The sequence below is a fragment of the Siphateles boraxobius genome, unplaced genomic scaffold, assembly GCF_051911475.1.
Source record: "Siphateles boraxobius isolate OS27281-9 unplaced genomic scaffold, OSU_SipBor_1 11, whole genome shotgun sequence".
Lineage (NCBI taxonomy): Eukaryota > Metazoa > Chordata > Actinopteri > Cypriniformes > Leuciscidae > Siphateles > Siphateles boraxobius.
The window spans coordinates 17908557-17934413 of record NW_027508711.1 but is presented as its reverse complement, the minus strand read 5'-3'; the positions used below and the strand labels follow the sequence as shown (position 1 = coordinate 17934413).

Below are 25857 nucleotides of genomic sequence, written 5' to 3'. Positions count from 1 at the left end.
CAGAAAGCCAAAAATGGCGAACGCAAAAAAATATTCAGACTTATAAAACCGTGCGTACACCAGAATCTGTGCAGAATTCACTTTATAAATGCCAGTTAGCGGAAGATTGTGCGCACATGCGTCTCCTCCCGAAACAACCATATATGGAGCTTACAACGCCTAGTTTTACTATGCATATCCTCATCTGCATATCATTTGCATATGATTATTCGTCCAAGTGATAACATGTTTAACGGTACAAGACATTAGGAAAATATGAAATATGGATGTGCTGTCACATTAATTACATTAATAAAAAGCATTTAGTAGCCTATCCTTGCCTTGTTTTTGAATAAATAAATCAAATTGTGTAAAATACATTTCGGAGAAAGTTTTTCTCAATCTTTTCCACTGACCAAGGAGTATTTTTAATTGAGTTATGTTTTTAATGGAAACAGATAGACCTTTTTGTGAATTATTTGCACAAAACTATTTTCTCAGACAATCTGCTATTATCATAAGCAATTATCTCTGTAGTTAAACATTAAAACACAGCATGCCAGAGGAAACGTGTTCGAAAGCACTGCATCCACAACAAATATTTATATTTATTGAATATAAAAAATGTTGTAACTTCTCAGTAATGATTTCATGTAATTATTTAATCTAAATGTTTAAATCAGAAGTAAAACAAAGTTTAAATCATTATTTTATTTATTTAAACTGTTATTGTGAACATGCACTGTATTTATGATTAGGACTTATAATGAAGATTTACGGTTTTAAATAGGCTTATGCGTCAGTTTCACTAAACGGCCCCACGTGCTCGCTGGCGCGGACATATAAGAAGGGATGGATGTTTGCTTCATGTGATAGGCTTGGTGAGTGAAATTATATTTGTATTATCTTTCTGTATGTGTATAATTTTTTTAGATTTTCTGTATAAAAGTGACCAAAAGACATTTTACTTCAGCTCACCATCGGTGTCGCCAAACTGCTCCATCTCCAAAATGTTCGTACGCATGGGTCAGAGTTTGCATGCAGATGCGCAAATTTTCCCGTCAAGTTTGTTTTTATAAATCACAACTTGTGCGTCGGAAGTGGCGTACGCCTCTTACAGGGCCTGTTTTGTGCGTACGCAATGGTTATAAATGAGGGCCCAGGTCCGAGAACCAAACAAAGGCCGGCCAGTAAAAAAAAAAAAAAACGCATAGGTGTAGCCTCGGCCACACATGAACCATCCAACCCGAGAGGAGCTGGGTGCGTGAGAGAGAATCACATAGAACAGTGTGTTGTATCTTACGATGCGAAAAGCTCAACTGGAACTTGACCGAAATTCTCACAGAGGAGCTTCACCACCTCAGGGTAAGTCTCTATTCCCCGGGCCTCAGTCCCTGCCTTGACAGGATATCCGCTCCCTGGTTTAGATGCCCTGGAATATAAACTGCCCTGAGAGACAGTACTTCTCCCTGGGCCCATAGGAGGATCTGATGAGCCAGTTTGCAAAGGTGACGTGATCTCAGACCCCCCTGATGGTTGATATAAGAGACCACCAATGTATTGTCCGTGTGGACAAGCACACGGTGACCTCTCAGGTCTGGCAGGAAGTGCTTGAGAGCTTGAAACACCGCCATCATTTCTAGCCAGTTTATGTGCCAAGAAAGTAGATGGTCCTGCCATAGACCTTTCACCGAGCGACCACTCATGATCGCCCCCCAACCTGTGAGGGAAGCATCTGTCAATAGCGTTACGCGTCAAAAAGAAAGCTCCAAAACTGGCCTTTGGGCGAGGAACCAATGTTTGTTCCACATTACTGAGGCACCTAGGCATCGCCGCGTGACCTTGATCATGCTAAACAGATTTCCCGTTGGAGAAAACCCCTTGGTCCTGAGCCACCACTGCAGGGGTCTCATGTACAGAAGGCCAAAAGTTATTACGTTGGACGCAGCTGCCATGAGACCCAACAGTCTCTGAAACTGTTTCACAGTGAGTGACTGGCCTAGTTTTACCTCATTTCATGAGTTCACACATACATGAAATCAAATGTAATATTAATGCGTATTTGGCTTGCTGTCCGGGGGAGGGCTCCGAGCTCGGAATTTTTCCCGAACCCAGAATACTCCCCCTATACTGGGGTAAACCCAGCCGAGTGTGAGGTGATGGGGTGGTGGAGGGATGCTGAGAGACTTGTCGTGAGACAGGAGGTGAGGAAAAGCTTTATTTATACCGGCTTCCTCTTGAGTTGATTGGTTGATTACCTGAACATGCTCCTCCCGAACTTTGTTACATAAAACTTCATTTCACAAGTTCACACATACATGAAATCAAATGTAATATTAATGCGTATTTGGCTTGCTGTCCGGGGGAGGGCTCCGAGCTCAGAATTTTGCCCGAACCCAGAGTAATCCCCCAAAAAGGCCAGGTAAGCGTGGGACAGCGAGCGTAGAAATAAAACCCCCCAAAAAAGTGGAGGGCATGAGAGGGCATTTACTAAAGAACGAGCTTGACCGTTCGACCGTGAGGGCTCTCGCGACGTCCGACGGGAACTTGGATGCTCACGGCATCGGACGGATGAGCCCCGCCAGCAGTTGAACTGACAGCTCGATGACGCCAGATTTGTGCAAGCGTGATATTGGAACGAGTTAAGCCGTTCAACCGGGAGGGCTCTCGCGGCATCCGACGGGCACTGGATGTACACAGCATTGGATGGGTATGCCTCGCCAGTTGGACGGGGGCGCCCGCTGTACTCGGTCGGGAGGGCTCGACCGGCGCTTTGAAGGGGGCTGGGGCACGGGAATAGACGCGAGTGCGGCCGTCCGACGAAGATTAAGACGGGCAGGCTCTCACTGCGATTCGGACGGGAGGGCTCGACCATCGCTTCAGAAGGGGGACGGGGCCCGGCACACGAGCGGGGAGCCATCACTGTGTACGAACGGGGGAGTCTGCGATTGTAAAAATTACGCTATATTTTAATATACTTATGTAGCGGGCGTGGCTGCGGTGAGAGTGGCAATGAAAGGAGCGCAACTGGTGATGGGAATTAACTATTTAATTAGTAACGGCTTGGTGTGCGTTTCGGATGTGGAAGTGGCTGGATCTGATGTAGGTTTTGAAAGCTTCAGATGACCAGCGACCGAGGGATTGAATTTGTTGTTGGGAAAGACCTTTTTGAGCGGCTGTGGTTGCTGCACCGATGCGAAAGGAATGGCTTGAAAATTTGTTTGCTGAAATGCCGGATTTGATGAGGACTGCTTTGAGATGTTTTTGGAACCAGAATCTCGTGGCTGGATGATTGGAGTTGTCTGTGAAGAGTGGATCGAGAGGAGATTTGTGCGAAAAACGTTTATACTGAAGGTAATTTAGCAAGGAATGGAACGGTTGAATGGGAGTCGGCAGATTGAAAATGTAAACGAAGTGACCTTTTTTAGCTCGATCTGTTTTGCTTTGTTTGATGAAAAAAGATATAGGGCCCTATCTTGCACCCGGCGCAAATGACTTTGTACACTGACGCATGTATCATTCCTATTTTGCACCCTCGATGAGCGGACTTTTCCCTCCACAGACACACGTCGGTTAACTAAGAAATACACTAGCGCTCCCCGGGGTGGTTCAGTGCAAAAAGGAGGCGTGTTCCGGCGCAAACTTTCCCTCATGCTATTTTGCTGTTCTATAAAACAATTGCGCCACTGACCAGAAAAAACCTAGTCTAAAGTCAGTGGCGCGTTGCGCGTACATTCAGATGCTATTTTAAGCGCGCATGCTTGGCCATAATACAGAGTGTGAACAACTCGCATACACTGTAGATGATTCTCTCATCTACACAGATGCATTTAACTTTTTGCAAATGATACATTATTATAAGGAAAAATATTAAAACACGAGGGAAATCATTGTTGTGTCCATGACGATGGGGAAAATAGTAATAAAGCTTACACATTTACCCAAATTATTATATGCATGTTTAACCTAAGCTAATTTGGGTGGGTTTGTCCCATCCCCAATGTCACTTCTCTTTCTTTTACGGCCCTGAAGAGAACATCGATCTCCTCGGCTGTGAACCGATTCTAAAGCGCGCCTGGTAAATGCGCCGTTATAATAGTATTGCGCCATGGAACAAGCGCACCTCGTTCATCATGCTCTTAAAGGGAATGTGATATAAAGCTCTTATTGGTTTGTTTCCCGTTACGCCCAAACCACACCTATGAATAATGAAGCTACTTCAGACCAACCCCTTTTAGATTTGCGCGAGGCGCAAGAGGCATTTATCCCGCCGGGAAAATAGCAACAGCGCCGGGATCCTCCCACAAAGTTACTTGCGCTTTGCGCTTTGACACTTGCGTTTCAGATTGTTAAAATAGGGCCCATAGTTTCGTTATCTACGATCTGTAAATCTGAAATGGTAGGGTAAATATTTGAATTGAAATTAGATGTGATGGTCAATTCGGAGCAGCGGAGAAAGCCGAAGAAAGCTAGGATGCACATTGCTTCTAGTGTGCGCGCCGTGTTGGTGGAGTGGTATCCGAGACAGAGTAATGAAATACATTTGGCGAGTATGTCAATTGTAATGGGTTGTCTGGTATCCGGGCGAGTGGGATGAGTTCTCTGAATTCCTTTAATGAGATGGGACGTTTGGAAGTTATTAATGGAGGCTGGCCTACCATAAACTAATTTGTGAAAGAATTGAATGCCGCTTAGATAGCTTTTTATTGATCCGGCTTGGAGACCTTTAACTCGATTGAGGTGAGATATGAACGAAGTAAAGGTTAGAAGAGAGAATTCGGGAAACGGCAGATTGTGTGAGAGGTGAAATGATTTGAAAGATTTCCACGCGGTGTAATATGATTGGAGAGTTCTGGGTGAAACTGCTTGTAGGATGGAATCGATGGACGTGTCCAGAAGGGATTTCAGCGGATGGTTTATGGGAAGATTGGTTATTGGTCCGCTTCTGGTGCCAGCATCCTGAATCTCTGAAAAGAGAAACGGGAGAGAGAGTCAGCGATTTGGTTGAGAGCACCTGGGACGTGTTTTGCATTTATTATGAACTGATCGCAGGCGGAGATCCAGATGAGGCGTCTGAGGAGTGGCATTAATGCAGGTGAGCGAGACCGACCTCTGTTAATGCATTGTACGGTAGCTTCCTTGTCGCAATGAACTTGAATGCTTTTGGATGACCACTCTTTCCCCCATAGTAAAGCTGCGACGACGATCGGGTAGAGCTCGAAAAGGGCAGAGGAAGCTGAAGACTGAGGAGTGTCTAGCAGCTAGGGGGGCTAGGGTGACGCGAACCAGCGACCTTGGTAATAACCTCCGAAGCCGACTGAGGGAGCTGCGTCTGTGAACAGTTTGATATCGAGGGGGAGAGAGATGAAGTCGTCGTAAAAAAAAGTTATGCTGTTCCACTGGTTAAGAAAAGTGATCCATAATTTTAGCTCATTTTTGCACTCGCAAGATAGGATAATTTGGTCTTCCAGCGCTTGAACGGATGACGAGAGGGCGAGGAGATGCGCGATGAAAGGGCGGCCTTGCGGGATAATGTGCATGGCATAGTTTAAGTGGCCAAGCAGCGAGAGGAGGTCGCGTTTTGGGTAGTCTGTAGATTGTCTGTAGTCGGTAGATTGGCGGCGATTAAAATGATTCGATCTATTTTTTCCTTTGGCAGTGAAGCCTGGAAATTAACTGAGTCAAGATTGATGCCCAGATATTCTATGTATGTGGTTGGCCCCGTTGTTTTTTCCTGAGCTAACGGAATCCCTAGCATGGCGAAGACTTTTTGCACCATGACGAGGTGAGCCGGGGGGATGGCTTCGTGAGGTGAAATGATTAAGAAATCATCGACCAGATGGAGAAGGTAAGGAATTGCATAATTGTTGGAAAGGATCCAACATATGGCTTCTGATAGTGTGTCAAAGATTTTGGAACCGAATGTTAAGCGCACCGCAAAATAAAATTCACGCCGAATAAATGCCACGAATCTGGGTGGATTGGCATTACTTTAAAAGCAGAAGTGATATTTACTTTCGCCAACCATGCGCCGCGACCCGCTATTTTGATCATGGTTATGGCTTGTTCGATGTCGTGGTATTTAATGGAATACTCTAACTCGGACATGACGGCACAAGGGCGGAGTCAAATGCTGAGAGACTTGTCGTGAGACAGGAGGTGAGGAAAAGCTTTATTTATACCGGCTTCCTCTTGAGTTGATTGGTTGATTACCTGAACATGCTCCTCCCGAACTTTGTTACATAAAACTTCATTTATGGCTAAATACGGTGACAATCGTGCCTGCATCATCATCGAATCCCATACCACACCTAGAAAAGTGGACCTCTGAGACGAGAGGAACATTGAGCCTCAAGCCCAGCATCTTCATGTGAGACAGAACGACATCTCGATGCCGAATCTGGGTGGATTGGCATTACTTTAAAAGCGGAAGTGATATTTACTTTCGCCAACCATGCGCCGCGACCCGCTATTTTGATCATGGTTATGGCTTGTTCGATGTCGTGGTATTTAATGGAATACTCTTTGAGGGGAATGAGACTGTTAATGCTTGGATATGGAGAGTTATGAGAAGCTGAGAGGTCAATTATCAAACGCTTTTTTCATGAAAATTTTCTTGTAGCCACACCTATGGGGCTGATGGGGGGGGGCCTCGAACGGACCAATCATGAAACATGATTCTATTTCTTTTTTAATTAGACAGTCTACTACTTCAGGCTCTGCTAGGGAGGACTGAAGATTGTTGCAGGTGATGTTTTGCGTAGGCTGGCATTCTACGTCGAGTTTAAAACCTTGGCTGAGACCGGACAGCAGGTAATTTGTAAAGTTGACGTCTGGGTGATGGAATAATTCCTCAGCCAGACGAGAAATATGCACTGGAGTCGAGAGATAAATTTTTTTCACTTTTATTTACGGCCTTTTGTTCAGGACATACCACGTGGGTGTGGGCACCGCCACAATAATTAAAGACGTGGAGATAGCGACAGCGTTGTCTTGGGCATTTACCCTCGTTGAAATTATTGCAGACTTGCCTGTTGGAAGCGACGTATGGATTTGATAAGGATCTGCGCTGGGCCGGGAGGAATCGAGGGATTAATTTGAGGGCATGCCGTGGTGGCATGGTTTACGGACCTGCAAATTGCGCAAGAGATGTTTCGGCACCCCGAGAAAAACTCGGTTGTGGAGATCAGAGTCCAACGCTCCCCAGTAAGGACACTGATTCCATTGGGAAATACGGTCGGCGCATTTAGCAGAGAATAATTTGTGGTAAGTGTAAAAATGACTACCCCCATAAGACAGCGCGAGCTCTGCTATGATAGAAAGGTAATCGTTGAGCTCGCGCCGTCTATGGGGAAAAACAGAGCATATAACTTCAGTATAGCGGTTGAAGGAGATACAAAATTCGGCCAACGACAGTGTGCGAGATGAAACCTGCGTCTTGTTTTTTAGAGTGACGGATATGTCGCCGCAGTCCACCTGGCGATTGGATTCTGACATGGGGAACATTGACAGGAGGTAGCTCAAGTCTACGTCCGCACCTGCGAGAATTTGAGCTCTGATGCTGTTCGTCACTGGCGGAGGTTCTGCGGCGACGGCGTTTGGAGGGGCTGGTTGAGGAGTGGCTGAAAAGAGAGAGAATGAAGATCGAGCGAGGAGAGGGTTGGAAGGAGGGAGGGCCGGTGCTGAAGCCGTTTGTCAGGAGGGAGAGGAAACATTTTAGGAGCTGCTATTATGTTGGTGTTGCGGAGATCTGGAGCGTACGGTGCCGAGGTGGGAGGGGCTGAGGAGGAGATTTGACCTGGAAGAGAAAGAAGCCCTTCCGCGACAGGCTCTGGGGCGCGGCCCAGGCTGGCGGCAGGTCTGCGGCGACGTGGCGCGTGGGTGGAGCCCGGCACTGCTTGTGAGGAAGGTGGAGACACAGGGGGGCGAGCGATCTGGGTCCGGTGGGCTCTGCTCGTTCGAGCCGATTAAATGGGAGCTGGAACAGAAGGGTGAGTAGATTGTAAAGAGACATATAGATTAAATAAATCTGCTTTGTTCAATCTGCGAGAAAAGTTAACATCAGAATTAATTAGGGCTAGTCTCAGCCCTTTAACAGTCCACTTCCCTATGGGAGGGATGTTTGGGTGGGCCGGAGAGGGCGAAGACGCGGAGGAAGATGGTGGAATCCTCGCCGGCGGTGGTGAGGGGAGTCCTCGGCGTCTTGGCGTGCGTGGAGAGGATCGCGGAAGCTGGCGTCCCCGGTTTGAGGAGGCTGGAGATGGAAAGATCCTTGGATCCGCGAATTGTGATGAGAGAATCATCATCGGAGGGGAAGAGCTCTAACTCGGACATGACGGCACAAGGGCGGAGTCAAATGCTGAGAGACTTGTCGTGAGACAGGAGGTGAGGAAAAGCTTTATTTATACCGGCTTCCTCTTGAGTTGATTGGTTGATTACCTGAACATGCTCCTCCCGAACTCTGTTACATAAAACTTCATTTATGGCTAAATACGGTGACAATCGTGCCTGCATCATCATCGAATCCCATACCACACCTAGAAAAGTGGACCTCTGAGACGAGAGGAACATTGAGCCTCAAGCCCAGCATCTTCATGTGAGACAGAACGACATCTCGATGCCGAACTGCCATCTGCTTAGACTGAGAAAATCAACCAATCGTCAATATAATTCAACTCGCGGATGCCCTGGAGTCTCAGGGGAGCCAGAGCTGCATCCACGCATTTCGTAAAAGTGCGGGGTGATAAACCTAGGCCGAACGGAAGAACACGATATTGGAATGCTTCGCCCCCGAAAGCAAACCTCAGGAATAGGGATGCACCGATACCATTTTTTTCAGAATCGATCCGATCCGATACAGCGCAGTTTTTTTTTTCAATCAAGTAGAATTTTTATAACTCTCTGTGTGTGGAACTGATAATAACTCTTTTATGTGTTAAACACAATCTACTGAATAGCTACAGACAACTTCATTATAAAGAAAACAACAAATCAAAAAAATATATGATCATAATCTATGACAAAAATGCTATTATAAACTAGATTAGTGGATAATTCAGCAGTAAAATTTAGTCTAGAAAAATCACGAGTGCACAATAATTGTATAAAATCTGAACATTTAGTGAAAAAAACATTTAGTGGGGAACAAAAGAGACAATAAGTGTAACACTAAATCCGGTAAAACGTTACACATTGCTCTTTGCATTTTTGTAAAATACATTCATGAAAAACAAGATAACAAAAATCAAAAAGTAAAAAAAAAATTATAGCTACAGGCTACTATAAAATTGACACGTTTTAAATGTATAGCACAGCTGTTTAATGAGGCAGCAACATATGATAGATAGGAAAGAACAAGAAAAGCTATTAATAATCTTTCATTGCGTCCCTGTATTATGATATGAAACACTGCAATACAGTGCAGCACAAAGTGCTTATGCGCATCCCGAGCGCAGAATGATGCGCTTGAAGCAACATGGAGTCAAAGCGCGAAGCGCGTCTAGTCCGCATTGAAAAGTTCAAAGCACAAAGGAAAGACATATTGATGCGTAGTGTACAGTATCTATCTATGCAATAGTTTATTGAGCCTTTTCTTTTAACATTTTTAAATTTCAGTTACTGTGCGCCTGAAGAAACAATTATAGTGCTCTGACTTTACTCTAGTGTTGTGATCTAACAGACACCCAGGAGATAGTAACATGATTAAGTTACAGCAATAAAGTCCAGCAAGATAAAGTTGTTTTATGCAAAACTAAAGACCTTTATCTACAGATCAAGTATAATAATAGTAACATTAAATCATCTTGGAGAGAGTTTCATCGAGTTGACTGTCGTAACCGAACACGACACGCTGTTTGAATGCTGAATGAAGAATGATTGACAGCCGCAGCGGAGGGAAAAGTTTACGTGATCTTGAATTTAATGACTTAAATGTTAATTTATATCTCACATTATACTATATAATGGCTTCAGAACACTTGTAATATAGTGCACAAAAACTTTATGGTGCTTTATAATGTTTTTGTGCCTTTTGGTGGGGCTTAACAATAACACAGTATATTAGTCTATACGCACAATATCGGATTTGGATTGGCCTCGTCTGACCGATACCCGATCGGCAAAAATGGCAGTATCGGAGCCGATGCATACCTATTCAGGAACTTCCTGTGATGAGAATGGATGGATACATGGAAGTAAGCATCCTTCAAGTCTATCGTGACAAACCAGTCCTCGGACTGAAGGTGTGACAGATAAGGTACTGGATCTGGCAGGTGAAGGCTGAGATAGGGTTGGGCCCGTCTCAAACCCTGCTGTCAGATCCATTTGCAAACCCCAAGATGTGCGTCACAGCTGTGCCTCGGGCAGTAGCGGGACCTGCACCCTGAGGAGCACTCACCGAAATGCCCTCCACAAAGAACACCCGGCGGGAGGGAAGCGTCCTCATGGACAGTTTCTCGCAATGCTCACAGTCAGCTCCCTGGAGAACTGACTGGGCATGCTCCACTCCCAAACAACCAACACAAAGCTGATGTGTGTCCCCACCCATGATAAAACGAGGGCAGGGCAATATATAAATATATATATTTATATATTACTTTCTGTAAAATATTGTGCTTGCAATGACAGACAACAATAAATAGACAGGGACAGTATACAGAGAGCGCTTGCTGAAGGCACAGAAGCTAGAGCGGTCTGTTTTCAGGTGTGCTTTTCCTGTTTCCTGGTCGATGACGTCACCCACCTATGACGTCTCGTCTTTCCATTGGTCTGATTATACACATGCTTCACGACGCAATCACGCAGGGGCGTTCCCACCGAGTCTCGACGTAGCTCTAGTTCCCTTGAAAGGGAACTGTTGAGTTCCTCTAAGCTATACAATGAGTCTTTGTTAAATCGTCCTGAAAAATCAGCTTTAAACTACCCATTCTCACACAGATAATCTTCCTGCAACTCAAGATCATCAGACAGCACATCCTCCATTTCCTCATCATTCAAAACATCTGAACAAATTTCTTCCTGATTTACATCATTTACACCTTCCTTACTTTTCAACTGTTTAACACCACTAGTACTAGGAACTGCTTCATCAGTTTTAACATCAGACACTAAAACGTTTGTACAAACACAAGGTTCCACATTAACTGCAACATTCCCATCAGCGCAAACATCATTATAATCTGAAAGAACAGACTGGATGTTTTCAGCCTCGTCAACAGATAACACAGCGTCAGGATTAACAGCACTCACCTCAGCAGCGAAACAACGCCATCTCGAGCGGCATCTCGAGAGCCGAATCTTCGATGTTACCTGCAGCATCAACAACTGATCCTGCCGCACTTCTGCATCTATTCTCTTGTGCGGACACGCTAGACGCTTGTGTCCAATGTCTCCACTTTCAAAACATCGCATACTGCCGGTGGTCGCATACACAATATACAACGTTTATTTCCAATGCGTTATCATTAGACTCCAACATCATAAAAACATGCCTCCTGAAAGGAAGGATGTTTACTGCCGAGTGAGATTAAGGACTAACAACCTTCCCGAATCGTGCTAATTCACTTTGTTAAACTTCATCGGATACTAATGGCAGAACATCTGAAATCATAACTTTTTTGGACGATGTGTAAAGCAGAGAAAGTTGAACAAAAGCATTATTAATAACAAGACCACTCACTATTAAACAACTGACTTTTTTCCTTTTTAAAAATACCACAACAGCCTTATTCATACGTGACGCAGATAATATGTTTTTTTGACCAATCTGATCCCCAACTACTAAGCACATCCTCCACTGTGACTGTCCTGTATTCAGGAGCACACCAGGAACCATTACGAAGTGATAATGGTGGCGTCTCAGCGAAAGACGCCAACCTACCACGCAAACTCAAAAACAATGCTTTTTTAAATGTACACTTTCCAACTCAACTTTGAAAAAGGGGCATTTATGGCGCTTTTCCACTGCATGGTACGGTACGGTTCGGTACAGCACGCTTTGACGCTTTTCAACTGCATGGTACGGTACGGCTCGGCTCGGTACAGCTCACATGTGGCGCTTTTCCACTGCATGGTACGGTACGGTACGGCTCGCTCTAAATGGTACCACCTCTGTTGAGGTTCCAAGCGTACCGTACCGATTATAAAATGTGAAATGAAAACACTGCACTGATTGGTCAGACAGACAGAATCGTCACTACCAGCGTCATTGTATTTGCAAGACATCAAACCCGCTAGATTTAAATAGCTAGTAACAGTCACCGCTGTAGCACCTGTTTTAAAACTACTTGCTTGACTTGCTTGAAGAAAAAAAACTTCCAAAAAAGAAATGGCTGAATTGTGGTCAGTGGACGAGAAGTGCAGACATTCCTCTTGTTGGTTGCCGAGGAGCGGATAAACTATAACGGTCAGTCATAATCCCACCCACTTTGAAGTTGTACTAAATGCAGTGGAAAAGCAACCGAGCTAAAATGAACCGAGCCGTGCCGCGCTGATTCGTACCACGCAGTGGAAAAGCGAAGCGAGCCGAGCCGTGCCGCGCTGAGCCGAACCGTACTGAGCCGTACCGAGCCGTACCATGCAGTGGAAAAGTGCCAATAGAAATCTCTCGCATCAGAGAGAGAGAAAGAGAGAGAGCGAGAGAGAGAGAGAGAGAGAGAGAGAGAGAGAGAGAGAGAGAGAGAGAGAGAGAGAGAGTAATTTAACTCTTCTAAATTAGTTTCTTCCAAGCCCCTAAGAGTTTCATTGTCTCCAGAAAAACCTTTTAATTCTTCCTGAGAAGGAGGGAATTGTAAATTGGCACTTTTCTGATTCAGTGTTGTGACTAGCTGATGTGGTCAAAGGTGGCCACAATACTACCTTCCTTTGGTGTGAGGGTTATTTGCATAATTCAATCACAGTTAGAATAGTGTCTTAAAAAGTTTTTGAATAACTATGATTGAATTAACTCACTTTTAAAAACCACTTCCCATTTAAAAAAAAAAGTTAGGTGAAGTACAAGTATGGTAACCCATAATCGGAATTTGTCCTCTGCATTTAACCCATCCAAGTTAGTGCATCTAAAGAATGGATATAGAGAGGATCTGCTCCATTTTGTGTAATAAAAGTATGTGTGGAGTCTGTGAAGATCTGTCCTTCCTTTATGGCTTCACCCATGTGGCAATACTTGTTTTCCCTGGGAGTCCTAAGGAATGTATTATCATTTACACTTTTTTGGATAAGAATGAGGGCGAACAAGGGAGTTCCTGTGATTGACGTGATCACTCTGTGCTGACAAACCCCTTCCTCCTGTTCTCCACAAGAATTGGTGTTATGCAAAAGGCATCTATGTTTTTGTTTTTCATTGAAGTCCAATCACATTAAGGTGAAACTCTTTCCATACGTGGGGTGGAAAGGTGTTGCCATTCTGTTCGCCTGCTGTTCACTATGACAATGACCCTAACCACACAACCAAGAAAACTGTGGTTAAGGGACGACTTTATCAAACATCAATTAAACATTTTTGGAGATACCTTAAAATGGCTGTTCATTGACGGTCCCCGTTCAACCTGACAAAAGATTTGCAGTAGTGGTCGACCGATATGGGTTTTTTGATGGCCGATGCCGATATCTTAGAGAGCAGGGTGGCCGATGGCCGATATAAAGCCGATATTTATAAATATATATTTTTTTATATATATATATATATATATATATATATATATATATATATATATATATATATTTATATATACATACACACACACACACTTTATATTTATATAAATCAATATTTAATAAATTTGATAAATGTAATACATATTTAAAAATCTTAGGCCCTGTACTTTAGATGGCAACTTCTTGAATCTGCAATCCTATTACAGAATTTTTTACAAATAAAGTAATTGTTTAAAAATATATGAATATGTGAATAAAAAGGAAGTAAACACTGTAACAGGGCACTCAGTAATCTGGTAATTAATCGCTGATAATCATATTTTTTCAAATAAACACGTTTTACTTTGACTTTTGACAAGGTAACGCTAATTTTACATACAGCACACAGTGAAAACGACATGAATATGACACAGTGGGCCACTGGATATAGCATAGCATATTTTAAAATGAAGGATTTAGAGTGTTTCGATCGCGTCTCCTGTGAAGCTGATCTTCTGTTCGCATTCACTCACTTCGCACTCGCAGGAACACGTTTATGCAGGCTACAAATGCACACTTCACAAGATATCACATCTGGATTCGATTAAATCTGCAAGGTTTGTGAAATTAAATGTTTATTAGATATTCAGAGATTTGTTTAAATTATGTAGATGCGCATTTGCTGAATGTTGACGGTAAATTAGAAAGTATTTTAGGCTGATTGTTTGCCTTTTCGGTTACAAATAATATAAAAGCAAACGTATTACTTTTTCGCATACCATTTACTTTCTTTGACCAGTTCTGTAGCCACCGGTTCTTTCTAACAAAGTATTAGATCTGACTGACAGAGATCGTAAACTAATGAAGACGGAGAATGTGAGTGAGCGATGTGTGATCGGGCGCTGCCGTTCTCTTCTGGTGCTGGTGTTCTCAGCGCCGCCCGTCAAAATAAAAGTCCGCAGCGCCGTCAAAATAAAAGTCCCGCTTCCAACACATCGGCCAATCAGAAAAACTTATCGGCCGATGCCGATATTTTTAAAAAGCCAAATATCGGCCGATATATCGGCCATGGCGATATATCGGTCGACCACTAATTTGCAGCGAAGAATGGCAGAAAATCCCTAAATTCAGGTGTTCTTTATAAAAATGTTCTTGACACGTTATGTGAGATTCAGTGATCTATTCTTATTCATAAATGTAGTCTTCTAAGACATGCCAATAGTGCTCACAATACAGTGCCCTTTTTCTTTTCTATCAAATGTTGTGTCAATACACATGGCTTGCATGGAGAACATCTGGCATTCAGCACAATGTAGGAACATATAATGCGAGCCGCTTTGACCTCTCTTCTCTTTTTTGACCTTCAATCTGGTGCACAGAACGAATGTCCTCCCCTTTTATAATATTCATTATCCTTTCAGAGTGTTTATTTTGTTTTGCTCTGTTCTTATCTCCTTGTTTTTTTATTTATTATTATTATTCATCCTCACACATCTTCTTTGTCACACTGTTTCCCCTCCTCTCCTCCTTTTTTTCCTTTTTCATCATCAGCTCCAGCTAGCTCTGAAGCCTTAATGATATTCTGAGATAGATGCCCACTGGGCTTTATTTGTTTTTGTTCTTTGCTCTATTTTCCCTGGAACAAAACCACAATACTGATGGCAGACAGATGAATTTCTTTTATGCAGGTTACTCACATACATTCTTCATCTTTCCACACCTCACACCTTTGCCTGCGTTTTATGGGGTACACATTGTACGATTTTGGGCAGTCCCAGACGAAAGATGACCAATCATGGCGGCATGGCAATTTCTCTTCTTTGTACTGTATCAGCGCACATAAAAACCACAATTGCCACAATGCGATTCATCTTGCTCTATTTTCTTACAACTAGCACATGCTGGTGATGTTTTATTTTTCTATACTATCTTGCGTCGTAGCATACGATTCAAGAGGTATCATCATCATACAGTCTACATACATGTTGTACTCAAGTTTAAAAGATCAGTGTCGTACAGTGGGATTTGTAATGATTATTTAGGATTGCCGAAATCATACAGTCTGTCATAGGTGTTATTTGGACTTTGAGTTACAATCACAGTGCACTCCCTCACCTGAGTTCTAATCACACACACCTGCACCTCATCATCACCGTCATCACTGCCACTATTTAGACTCACACTTCACCATAGTTCATTGTCCGGTCTCGTTCATATGAAGAGGACTACTTACTTTGCCTTAGCTACAATCTACCTGATATCTCCAGCGATCCTTCTACAGTTTCCATTCCAGCGTCTCATCTCCATTTTCCTCTTTGTGGTTCATCCAGTGTCTTGTCCTTACTCCGTGTCTCCATTTGTACTGTTGTTCAGAGTTCCAGCTATCCACTGCATCATCTACCAGTCATCTCACCTGTAAGAAGAAACATAATATTCACTACCAGCATTCTGGTCTCCAATCTATCATTGCACTTACCACTTAACTGCTTTGTTCATCCGCTCAGTTATTGTCTTAATAAACTTCCTGTTAACTTCAATCTCCTTCTCGTGAGTCTGATTCCGTAACCGAAGACCGGACCAATACCGACAGACAACATCATGAGGTCACTGGAACCAATCCAGGACGACACTGAACCCATCACACCAGCAGTCACCACCGCACCAGTCACCCCTCCGTCATCACCACCACCACCACTTCATCCACGATCCCGATCGCCAGTCCCAAGGCCAAACCAGCACCCTTCTCTGGCTTGGTGGAAGATTGCATGGGATTTCTCTTGCAATGCTCATTGACCCTGGAGATGCAGCCGCATCTCTTTACCAATGACCGGGCTAAGATCACGTTTATCCAGTCCCTCCAGAAAAACGTGATTATGCGATCGCATAATTCAATGAATGATCAGCCAAAGTCCACATATTTATGCGGGGGCCACATTTTTTCAAATATGCTGCACTAATCCCCGCATCTTTGTTTGCGAGAAGTCACACATCCTAGCAGAAAGTTGAAAAATGTTGCGTTTACTTCACACAAGAGCAGCCATTTTCCCCTGTTGCCATGGTAACATTATGAAGTGACTTAATTACGCGACGTGAACATTATCGAAAAGCTGTGAAACAGGAAGCACACTCTTTTTTTTATTTTATTTATTCATTTTTACAGAAGTTGTAGCATATTCCTTTTGCAAAGCTACATAACTTGTTTGACTCATCAATGTTTTGTAAGTTTGAGCCATATGTTTATTAAGGTCTGAAATAAAACAAGATGAGAACTTAAATATTCTCAGCACTTTCTGTTATGTAGTATGCTTGGTTATCATAGGAAGTAATAAGAAATTACTCTTTACATTAAGGTAGTAGCCTAGTGAGAACAGGATGTTGGGGGAATAACTTTTTTTTTCTCTTATTCATCAAACCGCAGTTTTTGCAAGTTCCCGCAATTTCATCACATAAAATTGCATAAATATCCGACATATTCCATCGCATTTAAGAAAACGTGCCGCATAATCAAGGATTTTTGCCCGCAACAATCTCAAAAAAACTCAGAATTTTTCTGTAAGGACTGTTCATCATCTCCCTGCTGAAGGGGCGAGCGTTCCAATTGGCCGAAACCATCTGGACTCAATCCAGTGCTGTAACCCAGTCCCTGAATGATTTCGTCACACACTTTCGTGAAGTTTTCGGCAAACCCGCGGGATATTCATTAGTGGGTGAGCAACTGTATCATCTCCCTCAAGGGAATATATGTCAATAAATGATTATGCTCTCAAGTTTAGAACCCTCGCGGCCACCAGCGACTGGAATGAACGTTCACTCCTCGCAACCTATCGGCAGGGATTGGATCCCCGAGTGCGGGGATCAACTGTACATCCCCTTCACCACCCGTATGCAGTCGTGTCTCGAAAAGCACCAGGGTCATTCACCATCTATCTTCCTCCACCAATCAGAGCACCTCAGCACTCCAGAACCAGTCTATGAATCCATTCAAGTTGACTCTACACGGCTACCGTTTAAGAAGCGGCAGAGGCGGTTTTGACCCAGGGGCTTTGCCTGTATTGTGGTGCTGGGGGGCATATCATCTCCGTATGCCCCATCCATCCTCCACGTCCAATGGTGAGTGTATAGAATAATCCAATCACGAATTTGAAGCCACTCATTACCACTGTGACCCTTACTGCTTCAAATGTATCTCTACCAGTTCATGCCCTCCTCGATTCTGGGTCAGCCGGGAATTTCATCTCCGGAAGCCTCTGCTGCCAACTCAACCTCTGACAACCGCAACTTAGGCCATCTACCAGGTCCAGTCGGTGACTGGACTACCACTATGCTGTAAACATGTTCGCTATAGCGCCGGTCCCATCAAGCTACAGGTTGGTCAATTTCATGTAGAATCCCTCCATCTCCTGGTTCTCAAGAATTCCACCCCTGAGGTGATCCTAGGGCGCCTGTGGCTTGTGCAGCATGATCCCATCATCTCCTGGAAGACCGGTGAAGTCCTGAAGGGGGGCAGGAAGTGTTTCCCCGACTGGTTCCCTCTAATTTCTCGCCCTGCTCCAGCATATATTAAAGCTTTGTTAAAAGATTTAATATAAAGCTTTTAATAGCTTTATATTATTACATTGTACAATTTATTTGATCAAGGATAGGTTTGGGGTCATTTTGAAACTCCCATTGATAGTCTCAGGATGCCTCATTGTTGGCACGACACAGGACTCATGGTAGTGTTCACCTTTTCTTCTCAGGACAATCGATTTTCCAAATAGTCAGAAGGATGCTTCATCAGATACAATAACTTTCCACCAGTCTTCTGCTGTCCAATTCTTGTACTTCCTGCAGAAATTCAGTCAATCTTTGATGTTTTTATTGGAGAGAAGTGGCTTCTTTTTTCATTAGTTTTTATTTTTATTTCGTTTTGACTTTTTTTCAAATTCAGTTTAGTTTTAATTAGTTTTTAAAGTGGGTTTGCTAGTTTAGTTTATTTTTAATTTTTTGAAAATGCTTAGTTTTAGTTTAGTTTTTATTAGTTTTAGTGTTAGTTTTAGTCTTTTTTGTAATTTGGGTTATTTGTCAGGGGCAAGATTCAAAAAGGTCAGAAAAAAGTATTGTGTAATAATAACTCAAAAAATATATCATACAATTTTAGAAATATGTATTCAGCAATAACACCAGTAGCTACATACGTTGAGTACATATGGGCACAAATATGTAAACAGTCTACACAAGACTCCGCAGTAAGTGCAAAATGTATAAGTGACGTGTGCCCGGAAAAAACCTAAATAGACAACAGACTAAAGACATGCATGAACAGCACCAACAGACTAAAGACATACATGAACAGCATGTATTCAACACCATTTTTGAGCCACACAAGACATTGCTGTCAGAGTGTCAGGGAGCTCAGTCTCTTCACCTTTACAAAATCCACACGCCGTACCAAAAATCTATAGCCTGGATGCCAGCCGAACTTAGCCCCGCCCACAACATTTGAGGATGGGAAGTTTGGTCTGGACTTGATCCGTTGTGATGCAAGTATGCCTGAACCAAAGCTGTTTGGACCATTCAAATTGTCAGGGCTGGCTTTATACGATGATGGACAACAGTAACGTAATCATCCACGTCACCAAAGAGCGAAAGGTTGAATTCGTTTACAACAAAGAATGGCTTCATTTTAACCCTCTGAGGTCTAAGGGGTTTTTGGGGTCCTTGAGGTGTTTTGACATGTTCTGACATTTGTGCTTTTCTCAGTTATTTATAAACATGTTAATGGCAAAGGTGTAAATTCACTCTATATAGCACAAACAGGGCTACCGTAATATGTGAGCAACATGTATGTACATGTTTGTATTTTTTAGAGAAAATGTTTATGCATGGTTATTGGAAAAACTAAAACTTAATGTGTCTGAAATAAGGCCACAAAACACATACTAAATATGTGTCCACAAGACTTTTGACTAATGAGTGTTGTTGCCTAGAATTTTTGCTTCAAAATGATCTGAAAATCATCCTGCCTAATCATTTACACAAACAATACATTGATTTAAATTTTATAAGACACCTTTTGTTTGGAAAGGCAATATGCGGAGGCGTGTTCACATTGGAGAACACAAAGGCCGGATAATGTGCCACATACATAATGAGCTGCATATTAATTAGCCCTTTCACACAGGTGTGTCACAGGATCCCAAAGAACGCAAGGACAAAAGGAATTATCCATATATACATATTTTACAATTAGAAATTGTAACCAATTACCACTAGGTTACAATTACAACAACAATTAAAATTTTAACAATATTTCAAGTGTATTTCTTTGTAAAAATAATGCATTTTATCATGCGTATTAAAAAAGGTAAGGATTCATTATTTTGAATATTGGAACAAACACTATAATAACATCTTAGTTGATAATTCAATATACCTACTTTATTTTTTACAAAACATCATACTATAGTATATTCAACTATGAGCAGAAATTGGTGAACAAAAGCGTACCTATTTAATGTGACAGTAGTCTTTTTTTACAGTCAAAACTTTATAATTATCCAAAACTAATCACAAAATCTTGTCTAAACATTCATATTTAGTCCGTAACATTGTGTATGATATATTAGCATATACATGTGAATTTGCAGTTTGTTGCTTATACAGACATTTTATTTCAACATATTTCAGTCTATTTTTAGGAACAGAGGAACATAATAACGTTCCATTTTTGGAAGGTAATTTATCTGCTAGACAACATGAGGGTCAAGACTAGGAGTCTCATTCTCATCTGAGGAGGATGCCTCATAATCAGGGTCCTCCTCAACATTGTGTCTGAGATGGATGATATTCTCCTCTGTCACTTTCAAAGAACTTTGACAAAATCTACTTGACAGAAAACCTTTGCTTAGAAGTCATTTTTAATTGAGAAAGAGCACAAAGATAGAGCTCACAGAGCACAAAGAGAAATGTTTTACAAAGCTTCTGTGGAAGCTTTCATATATTTGCTCCTCCCCTATATTATGTTTTCCCCTTCTTGCAAGAATTATGTGTTCCCTTTCCTGGAAATATCTAATTTCTTGAGAATTATGATTCCCCCCTCCACTATATCACGTGAACTATCAGTGGTTCTCGCAATACTTTAGGTAGTATATATATGGTATACTGTATGTTAGGTTATGGCCCTAAAGTTGAGGGAAGTTTTTTGAAGATCATAAAATCAAGTTATAAGGACCTAAATATCATCTAAAACAACCAAAACCAATGTGTGATTTGTGTCAAATCAATAATGTGTGAACAACAAAAAAATAGATATTTCATGTTTTATACAGCTAAATGAGCCTGGGGTCAAATTGACCCTAAAGAACACTGATGCTTCAAAATGTGTACAGAACGTTGAAGCCATATCATCATATTAATTTTATGTTTACCCAGTTTGTCACCATTAAAATAGGAAAAGTCTTTAAATATGAAGCAATTTTGTTTTTGTTAATTATGTATTTTGAGACGTTAAACACTGAATGGGGTCAAATCAACCTCAAAGGTAATTAATAAACTTCCTGTTTACTTTAATCTCCTTCTTGTGAGTCTGATTCCGTAACAATCAGGGCTTTAAAGGTGAAGATTGTAGTTTCCTCGATGCTAGTGGCACCTTGCGGAGTTATAAAAATAAAACATTTTCTAATTACCTTGCAATTGCCCCTTTGCGCATTGTGACTCCCCCAACATCACAAGCACAGCTCTTGTGAAGGCATGTCTCAACAGGTAAAAGTAAAACATACTTTGTATAGTATATGGTATTAAAGTGTCAATTTTAGCACACAGCATTGGTATGCCCCATTTGCTTTGTGTTCCTGACCTGTTTAATCTTTGAAGGTCTAAATGCCACAAATTTTGACTTTTCCCATGTAACGTGTCAGTCATGGTCCGACACCGCCTAAACACCCTCTGGCTCAGTCTGCTACAGTAGTCACGTCCCAAACCTCTGCTATAGGTTAAGCTAGAAAGAGATTGACAGATCTGAGCGGACTGCTCTTAATGTTTGGATGGTGGCCAAGGGGCCCAATGTTTACACTTTTGGTGGAGATATACCATAAGGGGCATAATAATAGCAGTCAGTGACCAATAATATGGGTGAGGAGAATGTATTTTAACATAAAAAAAACTTTAAAGTGTTTAAATGTCAAGTAAAATTTGGGTATAATATAATTGGAAAAACATATAGCTGTACTGATCAGTTTATTCTTAAGCCATTTATGACCTTACGCCAATAAAGGTAAACGGTCTAAAACATTTCCATGGTCAGACACATTGTCGGCTTATTAAAGTCTCCATGAAATCAAAATTGAAATTTTCTGTGTTAGCCTTACGGTTATTTTTAAGCCAGTGTGCTCAAAAACAATGACAACATTTGCATTTAGAAGATATAAGCACTCAAAACGTACAGTCTCTCGCTTCCGCCATTATGCATCAATGATTTTGATGACATCACTCTACACTTCAGATTCTCATCAGATTTTTTGTCCAATCAAATGTTCTCTAGAATCTGAAGCTTCTCGTTCCCTACATTATAAATAGATGCTGAAGCTGCGGCTAAAATTTGTCCCTTGTTCACACATTGACTATTTTCTACATGGTGAATGGCTCATAGTGCACTATATAGGGGACAGGGAACAATTCAGATGGTGTAAATATGCTTTCCATTGGGGCGAATGAAGTCTGGTTTCACATTAGTGTCACGCGAACCACCCCCGCTCTGGTCCAGCGACACGATAGCACAAATCGGATCAAATGATCGAGTCGGTGCAAACCACAAAACATATTGGACCCATTTGAATTCTACACAGATTGCTATATTTTATAACAGTACGGAGATTAGGAAGAGAAACGGTTAGAGATTAGTAGGAATCTGCGGCTTTACCAAGTTCAATGGTTCTGGTCGAGCTGTCCCTGTGATATAAATTAAACACTTTTGGCCATTTAAAAAAAGGAGAGGAGCTGTTCGATATGTCCTTCCCTGTCTTCTTGTTTCAGTGGAAATTACATCAACACATTGAATAATGCTGCACGTTTCAAGACACTTCAGTGGGTCTTAAGCATAATCAGTTAAAGAATGTACATGTAAGCAAACTCAATATATGTGAAAAGCCCTAATGTAATATTGTAATTACATTTTAACAAAAAATCATTTATGAAATCAGCTTCAGATGATGTCTCTAGTTGGTAAATAATATGACTGGATCCTGTTGCAAGTATCCATTTGAGGATGGGATAAATGTGGCCATAAAGGGATGCACATGGTGCACAGCATTCAAATGATGCTTGAATGGTATTAAGAGGGCTAACATGTGCCAAGAAAACATTCTCCACGCCATTACACACCAGTACCAGCCTGTGGTGTTGACAGAAGGGAGAAAGGATCAATGGATTTTGGCTTTGTACAGCAAATTCTGACCTTACCATCTGAGAAGAGGCAATCATTTTCCAATTTCAAACTATACCCAGTAGTCCAGAGATCCATGTTCTTGCTATAGACCTACCACAGGGTCTAAGTTTGTTAAAGGTACAATATGCAAGAGTTGTTTGCCGCTAGAGGGCGCTACATTCCAAACAACAACAACGGCCTAGCTTAATGAATGTGAAGGAGCGTGGAATGATGGGAACTGTCGTTTTAAACTCCACCGTGGATGTAAATCAGTCAGACGGGAATCGGAAAATCATATTCATGGATGAGGTTTTTTTTTTTATATAATGAAATGCTTTTTGTGGCGAGGGTGGCGTGGTTCAGCGTGGTCTGTAATGGGAGAGAGAAGAGACGAGCGGGAAGTAGGTCAAGTGCAAATGACGAACACCTGTGTCTTATTGCAGTGATCGGCGTGGAGAGACCGCTTATAAGCCGCGCGCTGGAACGAGAGAGAGAGACTGGAGAGAAAATTTGACACAGAGAAACAAAACCGGTGGATCCGAGCTCTCATTTTTGAACTGTTTTGTGCCGTCGCGGTTGCCACGGTGAATGCGCGTTGTGTGCGACTTTTGTTTGTTTTGTTTTATTTTAATAAAGTACGAGTCCCAGTCACGCAGACCCGTCTTCTTCCTTCATGACTCTTGAACCTCATCACACTTTTATTTCATTAAAATGAATTAACCGCAAGAAAAGTAAGGTTTAATACTAAATTGGTTATCATAGATGTTACTGTATGTCGAATTCATTATTGTGATAATGCTGTGCAGTTTTACGTGTTCTAAACAATTGTTGTAAAAGTACATTCGAACATAACGTTACCCACATCATTTGCCAAAATACTGATTAATCTTTATGTATAACACATGCTATATTTATTTACATGGCCATAAACATCAGACGTGATAAACAATGTCAATAAACTAAACACAAATCTAAAGCAATAATACTTCCCTTACATAAACATAACTATTAACGAATGCTACATTCGGAAAATATAAAATTAAGCATGCTTTGTCGACAGAACCAGCTGCAATCGGTAAAGAATAACTGTGTTCCGTAACGACTGCACGAAACAAGCTAACGTTTGTAGCTTGATAGACGCTACAACTACAACTTCCGTATTTGTCAAGGACTCCACGCAGTACGAGCGGAAACCGAGGGTAACTCGGATATGACGCAATTGACTGGCGACTCCCAGCTCCCCCCTGCTGTAACACCCGTTTCCTTGGTTAAAATCACAATTTTCTCATGATTTAAAAATAGTTGGAAACATTTGGGATATTGTAAGTAATCAACTTAACAAAATATATAACACTGGCCTTGAGATTATGGGATATTGTAATGCAAAATTCTTACATATTGTAGCTTTAAGTGATTATATGTCCTTCTGTACACTGAAGAAACATATACTTCGGTGCAACTTAAAAAAAAAAACTTGACAATGCTTTGACTTTTTGATCTACAATGTAAACTGAAACCCAAACTGTCTTATCTTGTTGCTTATAAGAAACATACATTTCTAAAAATAAACTGCTTAAATAATTTCACATTTTCAGTATGGGATTATGTTGTAGAGCAAAACTTCAAAGTATCGTCAAGTAATGTTTACCACAGGCTTTGTTTTACTCATGAATTGAAAAAAACCCATTATAAAACCCATAGGAAAATCTTTAGGGAACCAGCAGCGAATAAGTTATCGGGATTTTTAAGTCATCCCTGCACCACTCTATTCACTAAGCAAACATATAATCATCCGACACAATCCATTTCACCATTAAAAATAAACCATCCACTTTTTCCCGATGCTGGTTTCCTTCTGAAGTCTCTACATAAATGAGCAAATGAGCTGTTTAAACAGGATGTATTAGTTGCTTTATGCTTCCATTTGTTCTGATGTCGACAGACTCAAGTGCGTGCAGTATGTCAGAAACTGAACGCACATCTGTATACTGCATCCAGCATCCGTAATTATAATGGGTTCTATTTGCTTTTGATGTGACATGACGCTCACATCCAGTGTCGGCAAGTATCAGCTGTACACAGTGGGCGCGACCTATGGTGCGATGATATAAAAATTTTGTCAATGTCTTGGTCTCGAGGCAGTCATATGTAAATGTATTTGCCCATGTGACGACACAAGTCCCCCAATATCCAAACAAGCAGCTTTGGGAATTAACCTCATCCTTCCCTCTGGAAACTTTTATTTTATTTGTATTGAGTGTTCATCAGAAGACCCTAGGACTTTTGTCACACTTGAACCATGAATACACACAACTTTTTTTTTTTTCTTTTTTTTTTAAGTTTCGTGGTTGAAATTTAAAAATGTAACACATCCTTCCCTCGCGGGTCAATTTGACTCTCTTTCTAACCTGAGTTATTTTAGATCTAATATCCACTCAAATTCTATTATTATTTCAATAAGGATAAATGATGAATCAGGTTGTTGTTGTTCTCAAATAAACCCATAATTATAAAAATGTAAATGGAAATGAAATATTCCATCGTATATGTTCCTGTTTAGAAAGAAATGGCATCTGCAAGGATTTTCAGTCAGGATTTAGACTGTACCATAGTACTGAGACAGCTCTAATCAGAGTCACAAATGATTTGATCTTATCATCCGATAGTGGTTGTATCTCTCTATTAGTACTATATAAGCATGGCATTCGTTTTCACTGTTATGCTGATGATACTCAGCTCTATATTTCTTCACGCCCTGACGAAACCTACCAATTCACAAAATTAACAGAATGCATAGCTGATATAAAAAAACTGGATGACTAGTAATTTCCTACTACTTAGTT

At 41.5% G+C, this 25857-nt stretch overlaps 1 protein-coding gene across 1 annotated transcript in view; it reads right to left on the bottom strand.

Annotated features, from left to right (window-relative positions):
• Window positions 1–10682: 10682 nt before the first annotated feature.
• LOC143703835 (rho GTPase-activating protein 26-like) overlaps window positions 10683–25857 on the bottom strand; it is a 494068-nt gene continuing 478893 nt past the window's right edge. Inside the window, exon 21 of the mRNA XM_077197339.1 lies at window positions 10683–10692. The gene's annotated coding sequence lies outside the window, so the exon portion shown is untranslated. The remainder of the gene's footprint in view (window positions 10693–25857) is intronic.